This window comes from Coturnix japonica, chromosome 1 (assembly GCF_054131305.1).
Source record: "Coturnix japonica strain WE chromosome 1, WE-NBRP24, whole genome shotgun sequence".
NCBI classification, from domain to species: Eukaryota; Metazoa; Chordata; class Aves; order Galliformes; family Phasianidae; genus Coturnix; species Coturnix japonica.
In genome coordinates this window covers 114,132,110-114,156,239 of record NC_140663.1, presented here as the reverse complement: position 1 = coordinate 114,156,239, position 24,130 = coordinate 114,132,110, and the positions used below count along the sequence as shown (strand labels likewise).

The 24,130-nt window shown below is 41.1% G+C and overlaps 1 protein-coding gene and 1 long non-coding RNA gene across 11 annotated transcripts in view; one reads left to right on the top strand and one right to left on the bottom strand.

Moving 5' to 3' along the window:
- MID1 (midline 1) overlaps positions 1-24,130 on the bottom strand; it is a 225,851-nt gene that overhangs the window by 126,189 nt on the left and 75,532 nt on the right. The window contains exon 1 of one of the 9 annotated variants that reach the window (XM_085531953.1): positions 13,381-13,505. The exons of 4 other annotated variants lie outside the window; for them this stretch is intronic. The gene's annotated coding sequence lies outside the window, so the exon portion shown is untranslated. Of the gene's footprint in view, positions 1-3,318; positions 3,852-13,380; positions 13,506-24,130 lie in introns of those variants that run through there. 4 more of the 9 variants (XM_032441298.2, XM_015886989.3, XM_085531996.1 and 1 more) reach the window with 4 other exon arrangements.
- Positions 1,934-23,231, top strand: LOC146762655 (uncharacterized). Of its 2 annotated transcripts, none has more exons than XR_014940672.1 (2): positions 1,934-2,146; positions 20,148-23,231. It is a non-coding gene; the product is annotated as an uncharacterized LOC146762655 (long non-coding RNA). The 2 variants fall into 2 exon arrangements; XR_014940675.1 differs by lacking the exon at positions 20,148-23,231 and adding an exon at positions 14,559-14,879 and having other exon boundaries at positions 1,971-2,146.

Here is a 24,130-nt window from a genome sequence, read left to right as displayed (position 1 = left end):
GATACGAAAACAGCTTTTCCACTGAGGAACACATTAAGAATTCTAAAAGGTATGCAAAAGAAAATAGGAAATAAGAAACACATGCTAAGAACTTAAACATCTGTAAGCAAAGGGGATGTTTTTGTGTTTTGCATGTGTTATTCACTGAAACCGTACGCAGCATCTACTCATTTGGTGAGTTGCATACACACTAAAAGCTGCATGACTGCAGACACTGTAACTAACTGTAATGGCCTTACATGCCTTAGAAACAGTTTTCTAGCTGGCCTGTCAGTTAACAGTCATTTTGTTAGACCTCTTTTGTGATGGAGGCCTCAACTCTGCCTTGATCAAAGTCAATAGGGCCTCAATAGGAAGAGGCCAAGGCATGGAGTTGCATTTGTTGCCAGGACACTCCCATGAGCTGCTCTTCAGGGATTTGCTGTGGGTGAAAGTAAGTGAAAATGCAGTGTTAAAATTCATCAAACATTTGTTTTTCCATTAAGTGAGCTTAGGGGTCTTAAAACAGAGCTCACAGTGCCCTCTCCAGTTCTGCAGCAAACTGAGGGAATTCAATCAGCAACAGCCTCCAGTCACAAAAAGCCACCTTTCTGCACATGAAATCTAAGCACCTTCTCAGAAGTCTCCATCACTTGCACACTGCCTTGCTTAGGCACGCCTTTTTAAGTAACAAACTGAACAGTTATCTGCAAAGCAGATGTGTTTCCTGCAAAATATTCTTACAAGTCAGGTTAACTGTGGGTTTTTTGTTTTGTTACCTTGCAACCATGCTAAATTCCTTTAAAGACTGCAGTTGTAGTTCCCATCTTTATACTTGCGGCATCCTAGCACACCAAAATGAGTTTGTTTTCCTGTGAATACTTACACTTTTACAGGAGCACAGTGACAAGATATTCAGAAACACAGCAACAGGATGGAAATGTTTCCATTTTGGTTACTGAAGCCTCTATGTGAGGTCATTTATTTCTAGTGGGCAGCAAGGAGACAGCTCTTGCTGAGGTTTTCAACAATCAGCTAAGAAATGACTGCTTTTTTATATGCCTGTCTCATTTACAAACCTCAACACAGCATCCTGTGCCAACCCATTACCTGTTAGAAACCAGCGCTTGGTGCAGTGGTTAAGTTGGTTGAACCTTATCTGTTCAACAAGTTGCATATTACGTTTCTACAGTAACTCCTGTACTCCCTTTGAGGAGATGAGTGCACTTATACCAGATACACTGTTGTTCATTGTATCACTGTTGTACCTGTTGTTCATTGTATCACTGTTGTACCTGCCAGCTTCTTTTGGGCCAGTTCAGTCACCAGCACAATTGCCTGACAGTTAACTCTTCAACCCCAAGTTGTAGCTGCCACCAAGATCATCTCTAGTTGGGAGTAGCTGGTCTCTGAACCTTGTATAAGAGCAAGGAGTCAAGTCAACCCCTTCCACCATTTGGTGTAAAGATGGGAATGGGAGCAACTGGGGAGGGCAGGAAGGCAACAGGACAGGGAGGGAAAGAGGACACTGTGTAGGCACTCCACACAGGAGGGCAGTAAACAGGCCAACAGGAAAGCCATCTGCACATTCCTCTTTCCCATAAGAATGGGAAACTACAGACAGGACCACGGGCTCCAGGTGCACGTGGTACTCATTCACCCAAGTGGCAGCCCTAATTACGTCCTTAACATCCCCATACAGTTAGCCCATGGCTCGCCCTAGCCCTCAGCTCCCACCCGAAGCAGCAGCCACCCCCCGGCCACCAGCCCCTCCATCACGCCCAGCCTTCCCCTGCCAAACCGAAAATAGCTGCGCACAAGAAAACAACCAGACCCGGGGAAATACTTTTAAATCGTTCCCTTGGCTCAGGGTGCGAAACCGCACTCGGGGGCAGGTGTTTCAACAAGCTCTGGCAGCCCTTCAGCTGGCCCTGCCTCCCCAGGAGCAACAGCTGGGGAGGGCGGCGGGCAACCGGGGCGTGCCGGGCCATGCAGGAGCCAGCGCCGTGCCTGTGCCTGCACTGCTCCTCGGGCGGAACGCCTCCTTCACCTCTTCCCTTGGAGCGGGAGGGAGGGTACCCAGGCTTCGCAATATCATTCTCCTTCTCCGTTCTGTTTTAACCCACCAGCTACGAGGCTCAGTAAGACATAAAACCGGATGTTTCAGGTGAGCGGAGCACGTATTTCCCAGAGCGTTTTACTTTTTTTTCTTGCTTTATTGTCAGCCTGCAACCGCTTCTTTCTCTGTTCCCCATTGGCAACCCCCTGTGCCAAAGTAGCCTCTTGCGGCGATAATGGCTTTTGATGACTGCGTGCATCCGACTGACCATCCCGAGGTCCGCGGTGTACAAAATGCCCTTCATTTGGCTTCGCAAGGACAAGAATTTCCCTCCCTCTTAAAAACAATAGGAGTATTTTATTGCCTGGTGGGAGAAGGAAATACCATTCCCCCTCCCTCACCTGCATTCTCTCCTTCTCCCTTCGCCACCTCCCTCCACTCAGAGGAGAGCAGGGTGAGGAAGCTGAGATTTCCCACCACACTTTCAGAAAGCAAACACAAAACAAACGCTCCATTTGCACTACAGGTGCAAGATCTGCACACGCGCTCCCAGGGCATGTAGTCTAAAAGTCCCAGTGGGAGCTGAATGAATAACACCCATACAGAAGAGTACCTTCTCTCGTTTCCTCGCATTTACCCATTGGATACCTAGAAAATAACATACTAAGTGCAAGATTCGGAAGCAGACTGGCAGGGCTTTGTGAACTAGGACAGATCTCTGATTCAGCCTTCAGACCCGGCCCCACCAGCTTGCCTGGCTCCCACAGGCTCTAACTGCATGTTGTTGTTGCAGAACTAGGAGCAGTGAGAATCAAAACCATCTCACCACTGTTCCTTTTAACTGGGGGAATGAGAATAAAAGCTCCTTTTGTCCCTTCAGGTGAATAGGAAAGAAACTCATTTGAATAATCTTGGGGAAAATTTTCACTAGAAAACCCATTTTAAAGTACTTTTGTGAGCCTGTAAGACAGCTTGAAACTACCACGTTTTAAAGCAATCAGAAGATTAAAGCAGTGGCAGGCAAGGAGCTCACGCAGAGCAGTTTAATAAATTATCCCCGGGCTGAATTATTGGCGTGTTTAGCCCCATAACACAGCGAGCCCTTTCCTTTTCCATGTCACAGAGACAAGCCCACACAATACATGCAAGCGGGAATTGATTTACGGATCTCGCAAACGCCGTCCGTCCCCTAAACAGGCGCACAGCGACCCGCACGGCAAGGAAAAATTGAAAACCGGAATAAATAAATCTCTTAGGCTTCCCTTTCCCCCGAAACTTACTTTACAAGAGGTTAAGGAAGAGAAAAAAAGAAAAGAAGCCTCGGTGCTGCCCAGCGCAGAGCGCGGTGCTCCCCCCGCCCGGAGCCGCGCTCCTCACCTGCCTCATGGTGAGCTTCCCATCATCCATCCAGCCGGGAAGGGGCTACGCCGCGCCGCCGGCCGCAGGGCAGGGATCCATCAAGTTTCCCACTGTACGCAAGTTTTTTTTTCCCCCCCTCGTCTTGGATGTTTTTACTTTTTTCTCCCCCCCCCCTCCTTTTATCCTTTGCTAGGGGGGACCCTTCCTAAGACAATGTCAAGTTTCCCAGCCTATTAAAAGTCAGGAGCGGGGAGGCAACTGTCCGCCTGGCTCCTATTTCAAACCGCAGCGCAGGGATGTAGCAGTTGGCTGAATCAGGCCGTGCCATCGCCTCGCCAATCAGGAGAGAGGGGAGGGAGGGAAGAAAGCACATAAAGGCTGCCGACATGAGGATTAGGAAAGCTTTCAAGGATTTGAAAGACTGAAAGCAGCTGGAAACAGTGTCTAGAGCTACAAAGAGGGAAGTCAATTTGCGCTGCGAGAGATTATTCTCATTTAACTGCTCCGGGTCTGCTTAAAGGGCTCCCAGGACTTGAGCAAGAACGTTGAGATGTCCAGAGAAACTCCCCAAGTCTCACAGCTATGCAGAACTCACAGCAGCAGCCCCACAAAGTGGCAATGTTTCATGCTATCAGCAGCCATGGGTGTTACAAATGCACCTATTTCCTCGTGCCAGGTTAAAGAAGAAACTGTCATTATGAGAGCAGAAAGTTAGGGAAATGCAGTATGCCAGTTGTATGAAGAGCAAGTGCTGGTCTGCTGTGACATTTTGTCTTGGTGGCAAATGCTCAATCGCTTCTGCCTGCTTTCCCTTCTTTAGGGTCATTTCCTGATCTCTGAAACTTTGCTCCTTGTGCAACATAATACCAGAGCCCAATTGCAACTTCAAAGCAAGTATATATGTATTTCTGATTTTAATGAGATCAGCTTTCATCTGCTGCCCCTCAGTGGCTTCCGTTAAAATAAACAAACAAAAAGGCTACGTACATGTATATATTTGTATCCCAGATCTGTAATGCCATTGTAATTTGAGTTACACCTTTCTTGAGTCAAAAAGAAATGAACGGAAAAGTGGAGAAATAGAAAATTCACAAATTCATACCACCCACTCTTTTCCCATTTCTTTTCCCCTAGCTTTATGTCAGTTCAGAAAGCCATGAGTCTCTCTGTTCCTCTAAAGGGAAAGCTGTCTTTTGATCTCGAGGGGACAATCAGGCATATCTGATGTCTGAAGAAAAGCCCCAACATCATGGATTTGCTTCGGTAAGGGTTTTATCTACCACGGCAAAATGCAGTCGCACTCCAGAAAAATTCCTATCAGGACAAGAAATCTTATTGAATTGAGCTGCAGGAAAAGAAAAGTGAAATAATAAGTTGTTAGAGTGATGTGCTGCCAGGATTTTAATTAAAGGCTTCTTAAAATATATTTGCCTTTCACTTATAAAAGCTAAAAGTGATAGATAAGCTCCGGTGCTGGGTATGTCACAGGGAAAGGAAGGTCTGAAAAATCTGCTTGTTTGCTTTCCCACTGAAAAACAACAATGATTTTTCTCTTAAGTGCTACCAAGAGGGGAGTTTGCATAATACTGGCACTGTCCAGCTGAGAAGCAGGGAGGGATGGAAGGAAAAGCTGATGTAAAGCACTTCATCCAGGGCCAGCTGTGCTCATCAGGTACATGTTCTGAAGTGGGAGGATCCCGTTATGCTTCACTGGCAACACAAACCAAGTATTCTGATGGCTATTCACAACACCCTGCACAGGATAAAACCAAAGCAGAGACAACTCATTGATCCTCCAGTGATGGTCTTGCACAATGGCTCCAAGCAGCTGCAATGCACAGAGTGGGGTGCATTAAGAGCACTTAACAGGAATGCTTCCCCTCTGATGACTAAACGTAGCAGAGTGGACTGGTGTCACTTGAATTGAGTATATGGTATGTGAAAACCTTTTACAATGGTTAAATCCAGGAGAATCCCCTCCAAGTTGCATTCAAAAGGAGGGTAATGATGCTTTTCTGAAGTAATTAGTGCCTTAGAGAGAAACTCTGTTGGTGACAGTGATTTAGGTAAAGGTGCAGCATTTCAAAATTAGCAAGGAATAGGAAGCAAAGAATGCAGAAGGATCAACATCTGAGCTGATTTCGAAGGTACTCCATCTCCAGAGACACAATGCTAGATGGGAGGAACAAGAATTTGGATGCCAGTTTGGATGCAAGAAAAGACCTGTGCTGGTTTTTAAACCATCCTCCAGATATTTGTTTTCGCATCTGTCGCCCAAGTGTATGTATGTGTGTGAGAAAGTCAAACCATCTTCAGGGGAGGGAAAATGATTCTGGCCCCGAAGGAAGAAACTTTTACAGTCTGTCCAGTGAGAACTTGTGGAAGAAAGGCAGCCAGAGAAGGTAGTGCCAGGTGTAAGTTCAGGCAGTGCCAAGAGCAAACACCTGCATCACTGAGAGCAAAGTCATGGCTGGGAGCCTGACAGCCTTAAAGGATTCTCATGGATGTATGTTAAAAGACAAATGGTTACAAGGACAAAGTGCAGAACGAGGATTAGCTCAATACAGTAGACAAGCCTGAAGGTTAAAAATTGTGCCAAGGCAATGACCATGATATGAGAAATGCAGAACTACTTCAAAATCTGAGACTTCTACTTGTTCTAATTTGTTAACTAAGCCTTCTATAACTAGCTACATTCTTTCCAATAAATTGCCAAATTCAAGAACAGTTTCACTTGGATGAACCAGATGCAGAGCAACCTAACATGGAATTACTTGATTGGTATATAAAGCAATTTTATGTAGTCCAGGCCAGCCAGATCCTTGCCAGTAGCACTGGTTGCAAACTAGGAAGTGAAAGAAAGGACTTCTTCTCATTAGGTGAATTCCAGCTGCCATGGAAATCTTTCTTAGTGCAGAGAATTCAATGTAAACTACAGGCAGAAGAACCACTCAGTGTCCTCACTGAGCTGGGCCAGATAGAGATGGACCAGACCTAAGGGTCTATTATGCACAGTAGGAGTAAAAGACTTAGAGCAGAGAAAAATAGAACCCAGCACACAGGTTAGAAAAAACTGAACCTAGCTTGAAAATCAACATTTTAAATGTCTTCAGATATGAAGTCTGTCACAAATAGATTGCCTTTACTTTGCAATAGACAACTGGAAAAACAAAGATGTGTGTGTTTTTTAAAATAAACAAGCAGCTGAACAGTTGCACTTTGGGAGGAAAAGGTAATATTCATATTCAAACTAATGTTGCAATTCATTTCTAATGTTTTTAATAGTTCCTCCCCTAGCAGATTCAAATTGGCACCTGCAGGAAGACTTGGATGTTCAGAATACAAAATGCTATTTAATAACCCCAGATAACACTAGAATATATAACTCCAGGCAACTCTGGAATGTAAAAATAACCTCCAGTAGAGCTGGCACAATAACACTTGAATTAGAAAGCTGTAAGTTGGAAAGATTTCTGAAAAGATGGCATAAAAATTAAAATAAGACTGAAATACTATCAATATATTTAAAAAAAAAAAAAAGCTGTTCTCAAGATGTAAAAGTGTCACACTAATTGTAAAACACATAGCTAATGCATATAAGAAAGCGCAGAGTTGTTGAACCTTGCAAAGCAGTACTTAACTGCTTTTATCAACATTGCTGTGGTGAATGGAAGAAAGATGAACTAATTACCCTGGCAGAGTGTCTGACGTGGGTATTTAAACGCACAACCGACAGAAGTTCAGAAAACAAGACCAGCAATGTCAGGCAACCTTCAATTGGAGACTGAAAGCTGCAGTGTACAAAGTCCTTAAGGCTGACCTTTGAGAAATCCATTACCTTTCAAGCAAGATGACTCAGCCTCTTGGCAGGGTATCACTGAAAAGGCAGAGATGAGAGCTCACTGCAGCCCTCTCCATGGAGAGGTCCTTAGAAGACCATTCCCCTTGCTCAGTTATTTACAGCATCCTTCAGACTGCTCTGGTCTCACTTGGGGCTGCACCAGCCACAGGCAAGAGAGAAGAAAGGTGTCTTCAGAATAACTCCTTCCTCCATCACTTACACAGTCTAAACAATCTGTGGCTGAGACAGACAGAAACGTGGTATGAAATGATCCATCTGTACCGCCTTAATGGCAAAACTGACTAGACTTTTTGATTCAGCTATTTTAATCAAAAGACTATTAACTTCTGGATTTCATTTCACTGCATCTGTGCTACGAGACAGATGCTTGATCTGCTAGGCTGAACAAGTTGGTGCACAGTCGTCTGTAATAAATCAGTGGGAAGAAGTCTCTGAAAGTCTGTTCCAAAATTGTATGGAAGTACAATGAGTTAAGAAGACTGACAAGGAAGGATGGTAGAAGTTCTCAGAGGTTCTAAACCATCTGTTTTCTAGTACAGGTACATGCAGAATTTAATACAAATCATAATTAGCTCACTGAGGTTACTTTTATGTATTTGCTAGTTGATGATTGGCAATGATACCTCATTACTTTTAAAAGTAATAGTTATATGACATTGGTGTTTTTTTCTTAATAGTAGAGATTTAAGAAGCATCCATGAAATCAAGAATGAGAAAATAATAACACACGCTTTGTGTTTCTGCAAGCCCTCATTAGCATTGGGGAAAAAGAAAGAAAAAAAAGCCATTTCATTACTCTGCATTTGCTATCAACCACTTATTTAGTGACTGACTTCAAAAATCAATTACGGAATGAGTCATGTTATGCAAGTAAAGATTCAGGCACATATCAAAAGCATCTCTCTACAAATCCCATGAAACAAAGTACCACTGTTGGGAAGATCAACCAGCATTTCACCGACTTGAAATCAGACATTTCAGCTCTGATCAACACAGCTGAATTTACCTAAAAAATCCAGTCAGACTAAAATCTGTTTTGTTTCTTTTTCTTTTTTTTCTAGGCAGAAAAAGCAACAAAATTTCAGCAATAATCTTTATTTTCTCATAAAACCTGATTTTACAAGAAAGCCTCCCCAAGGAGTATTCCCTCAGGGAATTCTCTTATCTTTTCTTCCCACAGTTCCAACTATCCATGCCAGCTGCCTCCGTGTGGAAAATGTGCTTCTGTGAAGCAGGGACAGGAGATGGAAAAGTTGGCTATAGAGCACAGCAGTCAAAAAGAAACCTTGTGTAGTAAAGTATTCTTTGTCACAGGACTCAGAATTGAGCCTTAAAGAGCAGCAATACAAACTGCATCCAGTAAGCTGCTCATGTCCAAGGGCCAGGCGTTTGTTTTCCCCCCATTCTAATTCTTCAACTTCTTATTGAAGCTACCTTTGCTTTCCTAAATATGCAGTCATTTCTAGAAAATGTTGTGTGTATGTGTGTTTAACACAAACACATTCAAAATTTTGGGTAAAATAAAATGAAAATTCTCCTTCTGTTTAAAAGCAAGAAGCTTGAAGATTGTTTTCCCTTTCTCTAGCCAGGATGCCAATGCATAGCAATGCTTCTGGTGAGGATTAAGTCTGCAGGGGGTGAGCAGGGGAACGACAACAAAAAACTAAACCCAATCCTGAAGTCCTTTGGCTTGGGAGAACCTCTTTATACAACTGGGAATGTGCGAATATACATGACTCAGGGTTTGACTTGTAGCCTCTGGAGTTCACAGGTTACCCTCAAGGTCAGTTTACTTATGAAACACTGAATTAGTATCCTTTCCCACTGCTTCAATGTGCTCTTGGTACTGATAATGTAATACGTTTACATGAGAAGTTTTACGCACAGAAAAGTCACTTTATTCTAATTTCAAATAAGAAAAGCAGGAGAAGGACTTAGGAGAAAAACAAAAGAATGTTCTTACCAGAAAATATTAAGTTAAGCAATTCAAGGATGTGGACAGACACCACAAAGCATCAAAGCAGCAAAGCAGGAAAGAGTCATCCCAATGGAAATTAATGCTTTTTCTCACCAGGAGCACTGCCTCAAATTCTTTCTGTACACCAGCACAAGAGAGGTTTGAAGTGTGGCACTGTGAAGCAGGCCCATCGGGAGTGCTGCTCTGAGAGGACAGGGCTGGTCATGGCTTGCCCTTCTGCCTGTGCCAAGTAGCCTTTTTCTAACCTCTAAACTGTTTTCAGATGGTACTTTTATGATCCAGCATACCTCACTCTTTTTAATTACAGACATATATAGTATAGGTTTACCAGTTTCCAAAAGAATTTTTACTTTATTTAGCTCACAATTCCAGATGTGTCCCTTCTTGAGCCTCTCTTTTTGTTACATGGCACTGGTAGCAAAAGATAATGAAAGCAAAGGTAATGCACTTCTCCAGGTTCCAGGCAAACCAGTTTCATAGTTCAGTCCTTTGATTATTGTTCCATAAGGTACCCTTATTAAGAATACTAAAATAAGTATCAAATTATATTAAAAAACTGCAACAGCAACAACAACACAGACTGGTTCAAGAAGATTCTATTTTTTGTGTTCTTAATCTTTTTCATGAAGATGAGTAACTTGGAATATCTGATTCTGAAAAGACTTTGAAATATGAAGGCCAGCACAGAGATTAAATGCATATCACCAGGCTCTAGTTCTGCATTTCTTACTTCCACAGCTTATTATTAGTCTGCATTAGTCACTTTGCTGCTAAAAGTCACAGATATTGCTAATTTTGTCATATTTCATGAGTACATGTGGGCTTTTTACAGGGACAACCAAGCCTTCTAAGCCTTGCCTGCAACACATTCTCCAACATCATTATTTTGCACTGAGTGCGAGGTTAATGCATGCCTTCTAAGCTGTTTCATGTACATATTAATCCCCAGTGCCACACCTTGTCATATATGCACGTACTGTCTTTCCAGCATCTTCATTGCCTTGTATTCTGCAGTAATAAACTATGAAGTATATCTCAAGTATCTAAGAGGGGGCTATAAGAAAGAAGGGGACAGACTCTTTAGTAGGGTCTGCTGTAATACGACAAGGGGAAATGGCTTCAGACTTAAGGAGGGGATATTATGTTGATTATAAGATAAAGGTTTTTTACAGTAAAAGTAGTGAAGTACTGGCACAGGTTTCCCAGAGAGGTGGTGGGAGCCCCATCCACGAAGACATTCAAGGTCAGTGTGGATGCGGCTCTGAGCTGCAGATGTCCTTGTTCATTGCAGGGGAGTTGGACTAGATAACTTCTAAAGGTCTCTTCCAACACAACTCTGATTCTATGAAGATTCCATCTCCCATTTTGTAAAGGCCTTTTTCAAATACTGGGCACCAAGAAGGTCCTTTATGTAAATGGCAATTGCAAGTGAAGTCCTGGAGATCCTGGATCATCAAGTCACTCATGCTTCCATTGCTTTCAGTCTCTGGAAGCCTTCTGGGACTAAGAGGGAAGAATCTGGTACTCTATAGCACAGCAGTATGAAACTGGACATGAAGAACCCTTGGCACATACAAAGGAATGTTGAATTTTTCTACCATGTTGCCTAATGACAAAATGACTTGGTAATCATTGACTTTGCACGTGTGAACTCAGGAATAGAAGTTTATATACACAGTATTATGCAATTCACACTGAAGTCAGAGATAATTAAATAATGGAGGTTTGAAATCAAAGTCTTCCATGATATAATTTCTACATATCTTTTATGAAGGGAATTCAAAATTCACTAGGATCTTCAGTTAACTGAAAACCACCTGCTGTCCTAAATAGTTCATAGACTAGAAAAATAAAGCCTGCTACGACAGTCCTTTGGGAAAAGGTGCTGATACTTTAACAAGTAATCCTGCAGGCCATCCCTGAATACTTATGCTTGGGGCTGTGGGGCACAGAAAAATTAATCTGTCATACCCATATTTTAAACTGCAGAAGAGTAAAGCCCTGATCACTTATGGCTTGGAAATTGAAAAGGAAGAAAGAGCACCTGAAATGCAGAGCCTAAAATGACTGAAACTGGCACTACACATAGATCCTTATTGTTACGGCTTTATGTGATTCAGAAACCTGCAAATAAAGTAGATGGCTTGGCAGCACTCATAAATTAATAACTGCTTAAGGTAGGAATCTGATTAGAAAGGTACTTTAGGTGCCTCCCTGTGCGTTCTCATTTTCAATCACTGTAGGAAAACTTTCCCTTTAATATGGCTTGTTTGACCACCACTGAAGCCTTCAGAGCAGTTATCTGTGACTATGGGCACACTGTGGGCAATGGATACACACCACTCTGCTCTTTCCTGTCTCAAATATTTTCCACACATTTGTCTTTCGGTGTAGCTCTCTCCAAGAGATAATATCATTAACATTCAACAAATATTAGCAGAGCATTTGGTGCGCAGTTCATTAAGATATTGCAGTGTCTCAAACAGGTGATAGAGGAGTTGCTATGGTTACTATAGTCTCTTAAGCTGAACACTAAATAGGTTCACAAAACATATATTCCTACTTGTTATGTAAAATATTAGTTACCCAGCTGGTATTCATCTATGCACTCCTTTTATTTTGTCAAGGACTTTCCACTCCTTCATCTTTCAAATAAAGTGGATTTTAGTGCTGTTTGGAGAAAGGAGAGGTCACTAGCCATTCTCCTCCTTCAGAAAAGGGGACAAGTTAGGTAGCTCATTACATACCCTGTTTATAATTAAATCTAAAAATGACAGCTCTACTGTACTGGAATTGTGAGAGCTTTTATTTCAGAGGATTTAATGAGTCATGGAAACATGTTTACAAGGCAACAAGCCCTCAGTGCACAAAGAACTCAACATTAGCGTGGCAGTAGACCATATAGCTTTTAATAGCCTGAACTTTCTGTTTCGCATGCAGACGTTGTCCTGAGATTGTCCCACCACCAACATCTGATCCAATGTTTCTTTCAGATGGGATACTTTTTTTTGCCAAAGGACCTGAAGGTGATATTTAGGAAGACTATTATCAGGCATGCAAATTTGGAGAAAAGTGTGTCACATCAAATCTTGACAGCTTAATAAGGTATTACTCATGGGCAAATGCTTTCGTGCACTGCCTGCTCAAAAGGGCAAGTTGAAAAGAGTTGCCATAAAGACAAGACATTTGGTATTTTTATTCTTGTCCTCATAATGCAAATGAAGTTTCAACATACTAATTTAATTGAATTTCATTTCATGTATTAAAATATCCAGGAATGAGAGCACATGCAATGTTTCCTAATTAGTATTATGTTGAAAACATTCTGGTTTGGTTTTATTTAGGCTATTGTGACCACTATATCCCTTATACTTCATTTCAAATATTTTCAGTGACTTCAGTTGTAGCCATCAGGTGGAATCCAGCTACTATGAAACTCATTTACAGTTCTACCAGCACAATTTTTAATGAGCTGAAGGTTTATAGGATTACATCTATATTCCACCGATGAAATAAAAGCAATAAAGGAGAAAAAAAGAGAGATTCCTCTAATCTAGGATAATAACTTTAATATACTGGAACACCTGTTACTATGCTAGAGTTGGATGATAGTTAAGTTTTGAGTAAGACCAAGCAAAAGCAAACGCGCTTGTAACTTCCAGATCTACTTTCATAACCTCACCCAGAGAGATTCCTGGGAAATGAGTTAATATTCTGCATTCTGAGGCAGCAAATTTTTATTGCAGTACTGAGCAACAGGGTAGGAATTTATGTAAGATAATATATTGAGCAGATTTAAGTACTAACTAAGCATTTACCTTGTGTATTTTAAAGCATAGAATGCTGCATATTTCTAGAATCAAAAATGGACATAACATATTGTTCTTGCAAGGTGTAACCATGTTAACAGCTAGGGCACCTTCTGTTAAAGCTATTAGTATGTGGCTTATCACTTCATAAAAGCTTGAAATCACAACGCAACAACAATAAGCACATGTGGCACATATGAAGTCGATCTGCAAACACAATAATAAGCATTCAGCAAGAAGCATTTTTGTGCAGTGCTGAGCAGAAGTAAAATTAGCTGTGTTTGTTCTACAACTGCCACTTTTGTTATCCTCAAAGTAACCCATCCGTACTCACTCTGTGTTTTGGTTCCTTTCCGAAGAGTAGGAATGTCTTGTTGCCTTCTCTTTCCTCAGCACGCACCAACCTGACTTGCAAAGTCAGAGGGTGATGGTGATGTCAGCCACCAGAAGGCTTAGCAACTGTAATGAAACCTGTTCCCAAACCTACAGCCAGCCCTCTGTTGACCAAGACAGATATCATCTGGTATAATTAGTCTGTCACTGGTTCCAGTATTTAGGTACTTATGGCACTTAAAATAGGAGATAATTATAGGAGCTAGCATGAAAAAGTGGATGGGGTGATAAATGAATGAGACAGAGAAGCAGGAAAACCAAGTGTGTGAAACTCAGGATCACATAAAAACTGAAAAAGCTGTGAGATGAGGAGGACATTCCTCAGGGAAACAAGCCACCAAAACCTTTGTGATATAAAAATAAGAGGGACTGGGGGAGGAGGGGATTAGCAAGGATTCAGCCTGCGACTGATTTTTTGTATGGTTACCGCTGAAGGTCCCGACAGCTGAGCAGGGTGTGGGACGACAACACGGGGAGCTCGGCGATGCCCGCCCGCTCCTTACCGGGCGCAGAGCAGCCCCTGGCGGCCGCCTCCCCGCTCCGCCATCGGGACCTTCAATGGCAACCGTACAAAAAGTCAATCGCTCGCCCCCCGCTCAGCCGCCCTCCCTTAAGGCTGGTAGCACTGCCGGCAGCGCGCAGGCTGCTATGCCAGCTGCTTCAGAAAGAAACAGGGCTCCTGGTTGGAATGATTATAAGGTGAGTGTACTATCGGCGTATACCAGGAAGCACATTTTATTACACTTCATGCCCCAGCTCTGTTACCGCTGTGAAGTGTGTGCTGGATCTCTCAGTAAAGTCTTAAAAACCCACAAGTTTGCATACTTGAAATTTGTGATACATTTTTTTCCCAGCACATGCCCTCTTCCCTTGGGATGTAAGAAAAAAATGTTAAGGACCAGCTCTCTGCTTGCAAAAATATGATGAAACCGCTGAACTCTGACCATTTAAGCAGAGTGCATTCCACATTAGCCTATAGCAACAAGATACTCTAATAGTCAGCATAAAGGGGAGAAAAACACCAGCAAGTAAACCCTGGGATAACTCGAACCATTCCACTTAAAACTATGCAGATATCAATCCGTCTTGCTCATTTTCATCTTCCTTCTGTCTTTCCAGATTTTACACATTGTGTAAAGTACCCAGAAAACCCAAGCACAGAACTTCTGAGTCAGACAAATGATGTGGTTTTGAATGCCATGTCCAGACAGAACAGAAAGTGGTTCAATACCAGCTCTACAGTGAGGCTCTCTGGAAACAATGCCATTCCACTGATTATTACCTCCTCCAAGAGTGGTGCAAAAATCACATCCTCAAACTGAAACAAACTCTTATTCCTGTTTGCACTCCCAGTTTTCTATGACTTGTTTCTTCCCAGATGCACAAAGAATAAATACTGGGGAATTTTGGTATAAATCCCATTATTTCCACGCTTGTGAATAATAAGCCTCATATTATATGTGGATGTGAGCAGGTTGAATCTCAGTACTGAGAACACGCAGAGATACAATTGGTATCCAAGCCTGAACTCCTTCTGAGTATTGATTTTATTCATCCTATGGTATATGAACAAAACAATGTAGATTCACCTGTAGGCTGTGCTTCCTCTTTCAGCTCATCTATTCACAATATTTCCTTTCAGGAATTCCTCTATCTTTACTCAGTGATTTCTTCCTCTTACTCATGCTTCCTTTATTTTAAGGGTAGTTAACAAAACTGCGCTTACCATAGTAATTCAGCAGAAAATCAACAGCTTTGTGCAAGCTCTTGACTCTTGTGAAGAGAGTGGGGCAAGAATAACCTGTCACTCCTAGCTGTGTCCAAGTGCAGTGCTGCTGACAAATGAATACCTGACATAGAATCATAGAATGATGTAATCACTGAATTATAGAATCATGGAATGGCTTGTGTTGAAAAGGACCTCAAAGATAATTTAGTTTCAACCCCCCCTGCAGTGGGCAGGGTTGCCAACCACCAGACCAGGCTGCCCAGAGCCATGTCTTATCGTTCTACTTTACTTCAGTCTCGTAAAAACAGCCCTGAATGGAGAACTTAGCTGAGTATTTACTATTACTCTGTATTTCATCAGCCCTGCCATTAGTACGATACTGTGGTGGTTTAACCCAAGAGTGTGGGAATTACTGAGGGATATGCTTATTTTTCTAACAAAAGTTCAGGCATGCCATTATTGGCAATCTATGGTATGCCATCAGTGTCAAAGGCCAAATAGTTTCTTGAAATGTTTAGGAATCGAGTATATTCTGAACCCGAGGAGTCTCTGTTCTCACTCTGCCATTCACATGCACACATGGGAGTAAAAAAAAAAAGCAGAATGACTGAATCTTGCCAAGATGCTCTTGAATACTCCTACTGCATCCATTTTGATAGCACACTCGGGTTCTCAGTGAGACTGACATGTATTCCAGAGAACAGGCTAACCTTGCCAGCATGCCTTGGGCACTTCTCGAGGTTTTGTCTCTGCCTGTACAAACAATGGTCCCACAGCATCAGACCCAACCTTTTTGGAAGACAATTTCCATCTTACATGGCATGGATGTCTAACCTTTTGGCTTGCCAAACCACACTGAGTGAAGGGAAATTATCTTGGGCAGCATCTATAAGGGTTGCTCCATATGAAATGCCTTCTATTTATTTCTATGGGATCTACAACAGATACAAAGAGCACAATAACACTGCTTAATAGAGAACATTCTCAGTCACAAAAAAAACCCACCTCTTTTTCAACATAGTCACCACCATAAGCTATGCATTTTCACCAGCAATGAACAAGGGCCTGCATGCCATGATTGTAACAATCTGCACCAGTGGAGAAGTGGAGGTGACCCACTGTCACCACTGTTGAGATGGACTTTTGGACTGAACTTTCCTTTTTACGTTTTACGAACAGAGAAAGTTTTTGCTTGAAAAAAGTTGTAAATGAAAGAAATGCTACTGCACTGATTTGGTTACACCCTCCAGCATTAGGTGACATAATTATTTCATTTAAAGCAGTGTCCATCTGTTATATTTCATACAGACTGGCAAACAACATTAAAACATTCATACATGCAGCAGAGGAGAGCGCATTCATTTTTGAAATGTTAATGTTTCTGAAAGATAATTGATTAGAGTCTTGAGTTTATCAGCAGTTGCTGAAGACCAGCCTGAAGCATCAACACATCACCAACAGGCACTGGCCAACAGTCTCATTTCCATCTGATAAAGCAACGGTGACTCAGTACAGCTCTTTTAATCACAATACTCAGTGCAGCATCCTCCACAGAACATGATATATGTTTTTTACATCCCTTTCCAAGAAACATTTTATAGCACCTCTCAGATCTCTTAATAATATGTTTTTTGTTGTTGTTTTGGTTTTGTTTTGTTTTTCTTGTGTGGTATGAAGCTAAAGGTTAAAAAAGATAAAAAGGCTTTAAAACCAGAAAGGCAGCAGGAGGCCCTTCCATCAGAAACAGGAGGCTTTAAACTTTTACAGGAAAATTTTATGCACAAAGAAATCCTAATATGATTAACTATTAGAAGAAAACTGAAATAGTTTGCTCAGTTCATGAGTAAAAAAGACAAGGTTAAGAAGCTTGTGGCTTATGTGCAAAACTGAAAGTAAGCTACAGTTTCTATTATGATTGGGTGGTTGCTTCTCAGTAAACATATAAGTATGTTCTTAAAAAAATAAATAAACAGAAAAAATGGATAGTGGAGCTTTACGGCTGCTGTGGCTGCCAGATGTCATCGCAAATACTCTGATGGGAAAAGAGAGAATGATGTTCAATTGTAAACCAAGACTCCCTTTGAACTTCTTCGATTTGAACTTAACCCAACAACAGAAAAAAATACATTTCTTCACTCAAACCCAACCACAAGAACAGCCACCCTTGTCTTGTTTTCTTTACACTGCCCTTATCTTGAATTAATTACAATTAATTTGTATTGTATATATTTATTGTATATTTATTTGTATATAAAATACAATTAACAGCAAACTTGATGAAAGCAATCACTTTTATATTAGAAAAATGAGAGGGAAGGAGGAAAAATGTCTACGTTGTTGAGTGTATATAGAGAAATGTACAATAATCGGAGTAGATGTCCACTGAATGATCCACTGTCTCAAGATCAAAAATCTCTGATTGGAAGAAGCACAGCTGAAAGACAACAGGGATATATATAACAGTGGGAAAACTTTCCTACATGGGCCCCATTTTTCACTGTGAAAAGCTAAAAAAAAAAAAAAAAAAAAAAAAAAAAGCTCTCCAAACAAAATTCCATTTTGCATTTGAGTGGAAAAAAGGGCTGAACACAAGCTCTTCCCAATGGCTTCCTTTCAAATTACAAGGATACAGTAGTTTCAAGGAAACAAAGTTGTCCAAATGGTACCGCAGACACGTTCATGAAAGCCTGGCAACTCATGTGATACCTCCAGCATCTCAGCATATTCACTCTGTGACATTGTTCTGTGTGGGTCCTGACCATCAAAGGCACTCACTATGGAGCAATATTAGGCAGGACAGGAACTCAGAATCACACACATGAATGAGAAGACTGTTTAAGTTTTATGCTCATTCTCTTTGGTACTTGTTTCTGCATTCTGTCTGCTTCTGGATTTCCCGTAAATGATTGCACATTTGTTTCTTATAAGTACTTATTTTGAAACAGCTTCAAGTTGTCCTACAATTTTGTTTCCTCCCAGACTTTTTGCAATAATTAAACAGAGCAGGCTTTAACATTTGAATCCATTTCAAGGGAATGAGGATACACTGGAGGCTGTGGGAAGGGGTGTACGCTCTCAGAATGAAAAGAGCACATGGAAATGCTTTTATCCCATTAGCACAGACACAGAAGGCTGCTGTAATGCATCTGCAGCTGTTGGAGAATCGTGTGCAGATGAGCTCACAGCTGGGTCTGAATGGGACGAGGATCCTGCACCCTTTTTAAGGAAAGATTCCCAAGCTGTCCTCTGTAGTCCCTCCACCTCTGTTCCCCTGAAACTTTCTAGGGGTTTAATGTAGAGCAGTCACTCATAACCACTTCTGTCCCTATCTGTCCCCGTGGATCATTAGCTTCTCTGCAGCATCCTACATCTCGTTACCACTTTGCATGTCATTACCATCCAGTTTAAGCGATGTGACACTTCAGTAAGCAGCTTTAACAATGTAAGAGTCCAGAGCACAGCTGACAAATCAGTGGCATAAACATCATGGAAACTGTTCGAGCTCTTGTCACATGAACTGTATCGTTGGTCATCTGTCTCAGGAAACATTCAAAGACTGAAAGCGTCCTTTGGATCCATTTTAACATCATAACTTAGATGTTACTCTACAGAAGTCAATGGGATAATGAGGAGCTGCCATTTCTTACAGTTCTGTCACAAGGCTCTGGCTATTTGATGTTTTCTGTGAAGTGTCAGCTCTTGATACCAAGTCATTATGTGAGAATCACAGATTTATTTTCTTCTTTTAAAAGAGAGTTAGCCTTTACACTGTTGCAGAGAGAGAGCTGACAGTCTGACCTGAGTATAACCCCACGATCTGAAAGCCAGAGGCTAGAGAAAAGGAATGCAGAATTGTCTTTAACACATTATGATTTTTAAGCTGAAACACTATGACTGTGGAAGAGTTGGAGCCTGGCAGGAGGTCAGTGCTTTTCAGAAGCTAGCTTTCTTTTGCAGGTAAGAAAAGACCCTTCCCATTTTATGCTAGCCCAGGCAGGGAGCTCCCGGAAGGGAAATCTGGTCCTTCTGTAGCTAATAAGGGTGTTATGAGCTCCTTTCTTTTGTAGAGCAGATCCGAAGGAAGTTTCTTAAACCACACTGACTTTCTGGTTAAATACCTATTGCTGGAAACTATCTCTTTGTCATTCATTAGCTTTGGCTGAGGCTTTGCAACTTTTTTTATTGGAGAACTACAGAAATCTTTGTCCCTGAAAACCACTCACACACTTTCTTGTTTCCCAGCCCCGTGTGATGTTCAGAAGAGCTGCTGTCAATAAGACACAAACCATACTGTTCACCTAAGCACTACCTTTAAAAACCAAGAACACTGTGTAGTTGACATTACAAGCATTTTATTTAGAATATTCATTACCTACCCTCCTGACTTCCCTGCAGCCAAACTCTGGCAAATGCTTCTGTGTAGCTGTATATTTGTATACAGTTCTGGGGTTTCCCTTTTTGGCACAGACCACATCCTCACACCACAAACCTTGGCAGCCCCCTCCAGCCAGCTCTGAGTGCAGCAGGAGACAGCCAGATGCTGCGGCAGCAGGACAGGGGATCCTGCACACCCCTCCTCTCTGCAGTTGCAGCCTCAGCCTTTCCCCTAGTCCTCACCCTGCCTCCCCTTTCTTGTTTCTTCCTTTCTCCCAGCGCTTCTCCATGGCAGAAGCACCATGACCTTGCCATTCTTTGTTGATGATGAGATGCTGATCTTTTTCATGCATCAGCCCTCAGGCCACAAGCAACAAAATGAGCAACCCTGATCTAAGTAGGACCTGTGGGATCCAGACAACGCCTTGTCTTTATGCTGCATTTCAACCTACTACAGGCTCACATTTTGTGACAATTTGACAACGCTGCAATGATCTGTAAAGGAAAGCATATATTTCCTTAAATGGTTGAAATACTACAGTTTTTATCATACTTATTCTTATTCTTTTTTTTTTCTTTTTTTTTCTTTTTTTTTTTTTTTCCAGCTTCCACTGCACCACCAAAGTCCAAAGATCCAGATTAATAGAAAGCCTTGCATGAATCAGCAATGGAGAGCTGGGCCTGGTCATTACCTGATTACAAGCCCTGAGTTGGACCACACCAGCAGTGCTGAGAGCAGGAAATACATCTTCACAGAAATATATAGAAAGCAAAAGGGATGGCTTAACTGAGCAAATACTGTACAGTGGTTAAAAAGATCAGATATAAATGTACATCCCTATGTGTGCACAGATGTGTGTAGGTATATGATATCCTGTTATTATGATCATTACTTACTGGCACCTCCCATAATCCTGTTTATTGTAAAACAGATTAATCTAAAGAAAATCTATGAGCATACCCAAATTATTCTGCCCCAATAACAGTGTCAGGTTCCTGGCATTGCCCAAGACCATATCCTACCACTTCAAATGAAGTAGGGTGGTGCATATGTTGCTGTCCATTTTCGTGGTGTAAATATTGAGAATGTCATTCCAGAAATTCAGTATGATATGTTTTAACAAATAATTAGGGGAACATCATCAGCTAAATCCAACCCTAATGTAGGTAATATGAATGCAGACTGTCCCAAGGAGGGAAACTAAATAGGCAGTCACTGCAAGAGTGCTTACTCACAGAGGGATTTAGAGAGGAAATTATAGGCCCACGCGACTTTCACATTGCATCACAACCAGCTAAAGAGAGGCTGTAAATTCTATATATTGTTTAGTTGGTAGTGCTGGGAACATCATCCTAAATATCCATTGTATCCAGGCACTAATTGACTTGTTTCCCTTTGGAACTTAACGTCACTAGGGCTTGAGCAGCTTACCAACTCTTGCACCATCCTAGCTATACCAAGTCTTGCAATGAGCTTCCTGCTAGCTCAGAGTACGCTGTGTGACTGGGGACACGTGGCAGGTCTGCATCAAGGAGCCTGATGCACATCTGATGCACATACCTTGCTGTCTAAGCAACTGGAGGTAACACAGTGAAGATTTATTCAGGTCATGGCAAGAAGCCACGCAGGAGCACTCTAATACCTTGGAAGCATTTACTAGTCAGTGCTCTTGTCCAACTGGATGTGTCTATATCTTCTGAAATTAGACACCCGTATGACTTGGCATCTCAGGCACTGTGCTGCACTGCACATCTTCAACTCCTGATCAAGCAAACACAGAGCTGGTTGAGACATCCCTACTCCTGCAGTGCTGGTTATCCTTAAAGAACTATTGGAAAACTCCACCTATCTTGCTTTGCTGCTTAGGGAGGTCTTTTCTCCAAATGACATCACTTATCTTACTGTATAGCTGTGTACGTGATGTTAACATGACTACACTAAAACACTTGACAGTGCTATTGTTGAGGTTGTGTCAGATACTCAGAAGAAAATGCCAAGAGAGTGGAAACAAGCAGCAGTTTTAAAGATAGAGGGTTAAAAAAAACCCTAATATTAAAAATTCAGTGGCATTTTGTTTCCCTCTGGCAGAGATAGGGAGGAGCAAGGAAAGAAACCATCAGTATACTGTTCACTATTGATTTTCTTCATAAATCGAGCTCTGCTTTTCCAAACGCTTTGTGATCTTCTGCTGAGCCCGCTTGAACTTCTTACACGTTTCCTGTGCTAAGAGTAACTAATTTCTTTGTTGCAAGATTCTTTGAGACATAACAAGTATGAAAGGAGCTACAGAAAACCCAGTTCAATTTTTTCTTTCATATTCCAGTTAACATTCAAAGCCAAAATGTTGCCCTTAGATGCACATGTGCTGCTTTGGCTGTAGCCTCTGGGAGTTTACTGAACATACCTGTGAGGAGAGCACAGATCTTGAAACCTTCAAACTGATCCAATACTGGGTAGAAAAGCTTTGGAGCAGTCTTTCAAAAATGCCTGAATCATGCTACATCCATTTGAAATCCCTTAATGTTCATATTTGTAGCAGTTATGCAGCCAGAGAGGACTTGTAAAGGTCACCTGCTATGGAAAAGCAATTTCCCATGACAAAAAGGTCTTAAAATATTTTACTAGAGAAATATACATACATTTTATACAGAAACATACTTTTCAGAACTTAAAACAGATTAAATACATGAAAATTCCTAGAGGTCTCTATTGTCCCCCTTTGGGGTGCCAAACTTTACTTACAAAGCCTATATATTGCTACAGCAAGGCATATTCATAGTTGAAAAGTGCTCAAGACATTATGATAGATAGATGGATGGCAGTGAATGGAAAACAAAAACAAACAGAAGCCCCACCTGACTGAATGGCATTAAGATTTCCCCACAGGAGTCATATTATGATGCAAGGTTTTTCTCCTCCACTTGCTTTAAGAATGACACGCATACATAAATAAATAAATATCACCCAGAGCACTCAATAATTTATTTACTTTGATCCGGTCATGAATGTGCTACAGTAATATATAATACCATATGGGTGATAGCAGAGTTACTACTAGTGATTATACATTATTGTAGCTCTGAAATAGGATGGTTTATTCTGTTAGAAAAACCAAATGCAATGGATACCTACAGTCCTGCTTTCACTTGTAGTTCATATGATACATATTTCCTGGTTTTAAATGGGCAAGATCAAATCAAGATTTTAACTATTACAGTCTTGAGGGCAAAAGTAAATCAAGCAGAACAAGGACTAATAATTCCAACCATGCTAATAGCCAACACCCTCGTGTGTGTAAATAATTAATTACTTTCTTGTTAACAAGTTCAGATTTTCCATTCTTTGGTTAATGAGCCCAAGGGTCAGCTTTTCTATCAGAAATTGAAACATTTAGGATTCTGTCTTCCTAACCCATAACTCATTTATAACCTCTCATGGCATCAGGTGCAAAGATTCAAGATTTAATTTATTACTCCAGGCAATTCAAACTTTAAAAGATGGTGCAGGTATGCCACAAAAAAATAAATGAAGGGAAATATTAATGATGTAAAACCAACATAAGTATGCCCTACGGAGATCATAACTTCCAAATTCATAGAGACACATCAAGCCATAGAATATCTTTTGTACTTATCTGAAAAGACTATAAAGCCCTCTAATGATCTCCTATAGGAAAAAAAAAATAGAATTAACACCACATTTCTCACATGGGACAGTATAGACTAAAGTTGGTTGCTTTTCTTGACAAACTGATTTTTAAAAACTTTTCTCAATCTGATCTAGCATTTCCCAATCTCCTAGCTCAATAGAACGATGATACCACAGAAATTACCATAGCAGAGCCAGACAGCTAACTGAAACAGAACTGAAACACAGGCATCTTTGTCCAATTTTCCACTTTCTCCAGCAGGATCGACAGTCACACAAATATTTACTTTCCATGTGTGCTAACCTTAATTGATGCATTGTTAATGACTACAATAGTGTTCAAATATCCGTAACTTCATTTCAGTAGATCCCACCTGCTCCCCCAATATGTCTCCCTGGGACTGATTCCAGGGGAACATCTTCACACAGACAGAGAAGATCATCTGTGAAAAATGTCCAGTGCTCTGATGATGAACACTCAAAATCTTTGCTTAGAAATACTGGAAGCATGACCAAAATTCTGCCTTTATTTTCCTTTCAGTGCAATGAGAGTACTTCGTACGGAAAAACACTCTGTAAATGCTAGATAATTATAGTGTTCATACTCCCAGGAGGATAACTAATTACTGGGATATATTGAACATGATGTATTCTTTGTATGATACAAGATAATTTCAGATCTTTTGTTCTTTTAAGGGGCATTGTAAGCCTTCTAATGGTAAATTACCATTGTACTGTGGAAAACAGTTGTTTGATCTTACGACTTGCAAACTAAACATCACAAGAAAACATTCCTCATATCACCAAGTTCTGTTTGCTTTGTTTCTTGAATGCATTTACTTGATTTCAGTATTTTCAAAAGTCAATCCAAAAAAAAAAACAACCTCAAAGCAATGTTCCAGAACCACTGAAAAAAGGAAATACCATTAGATCTTTTCA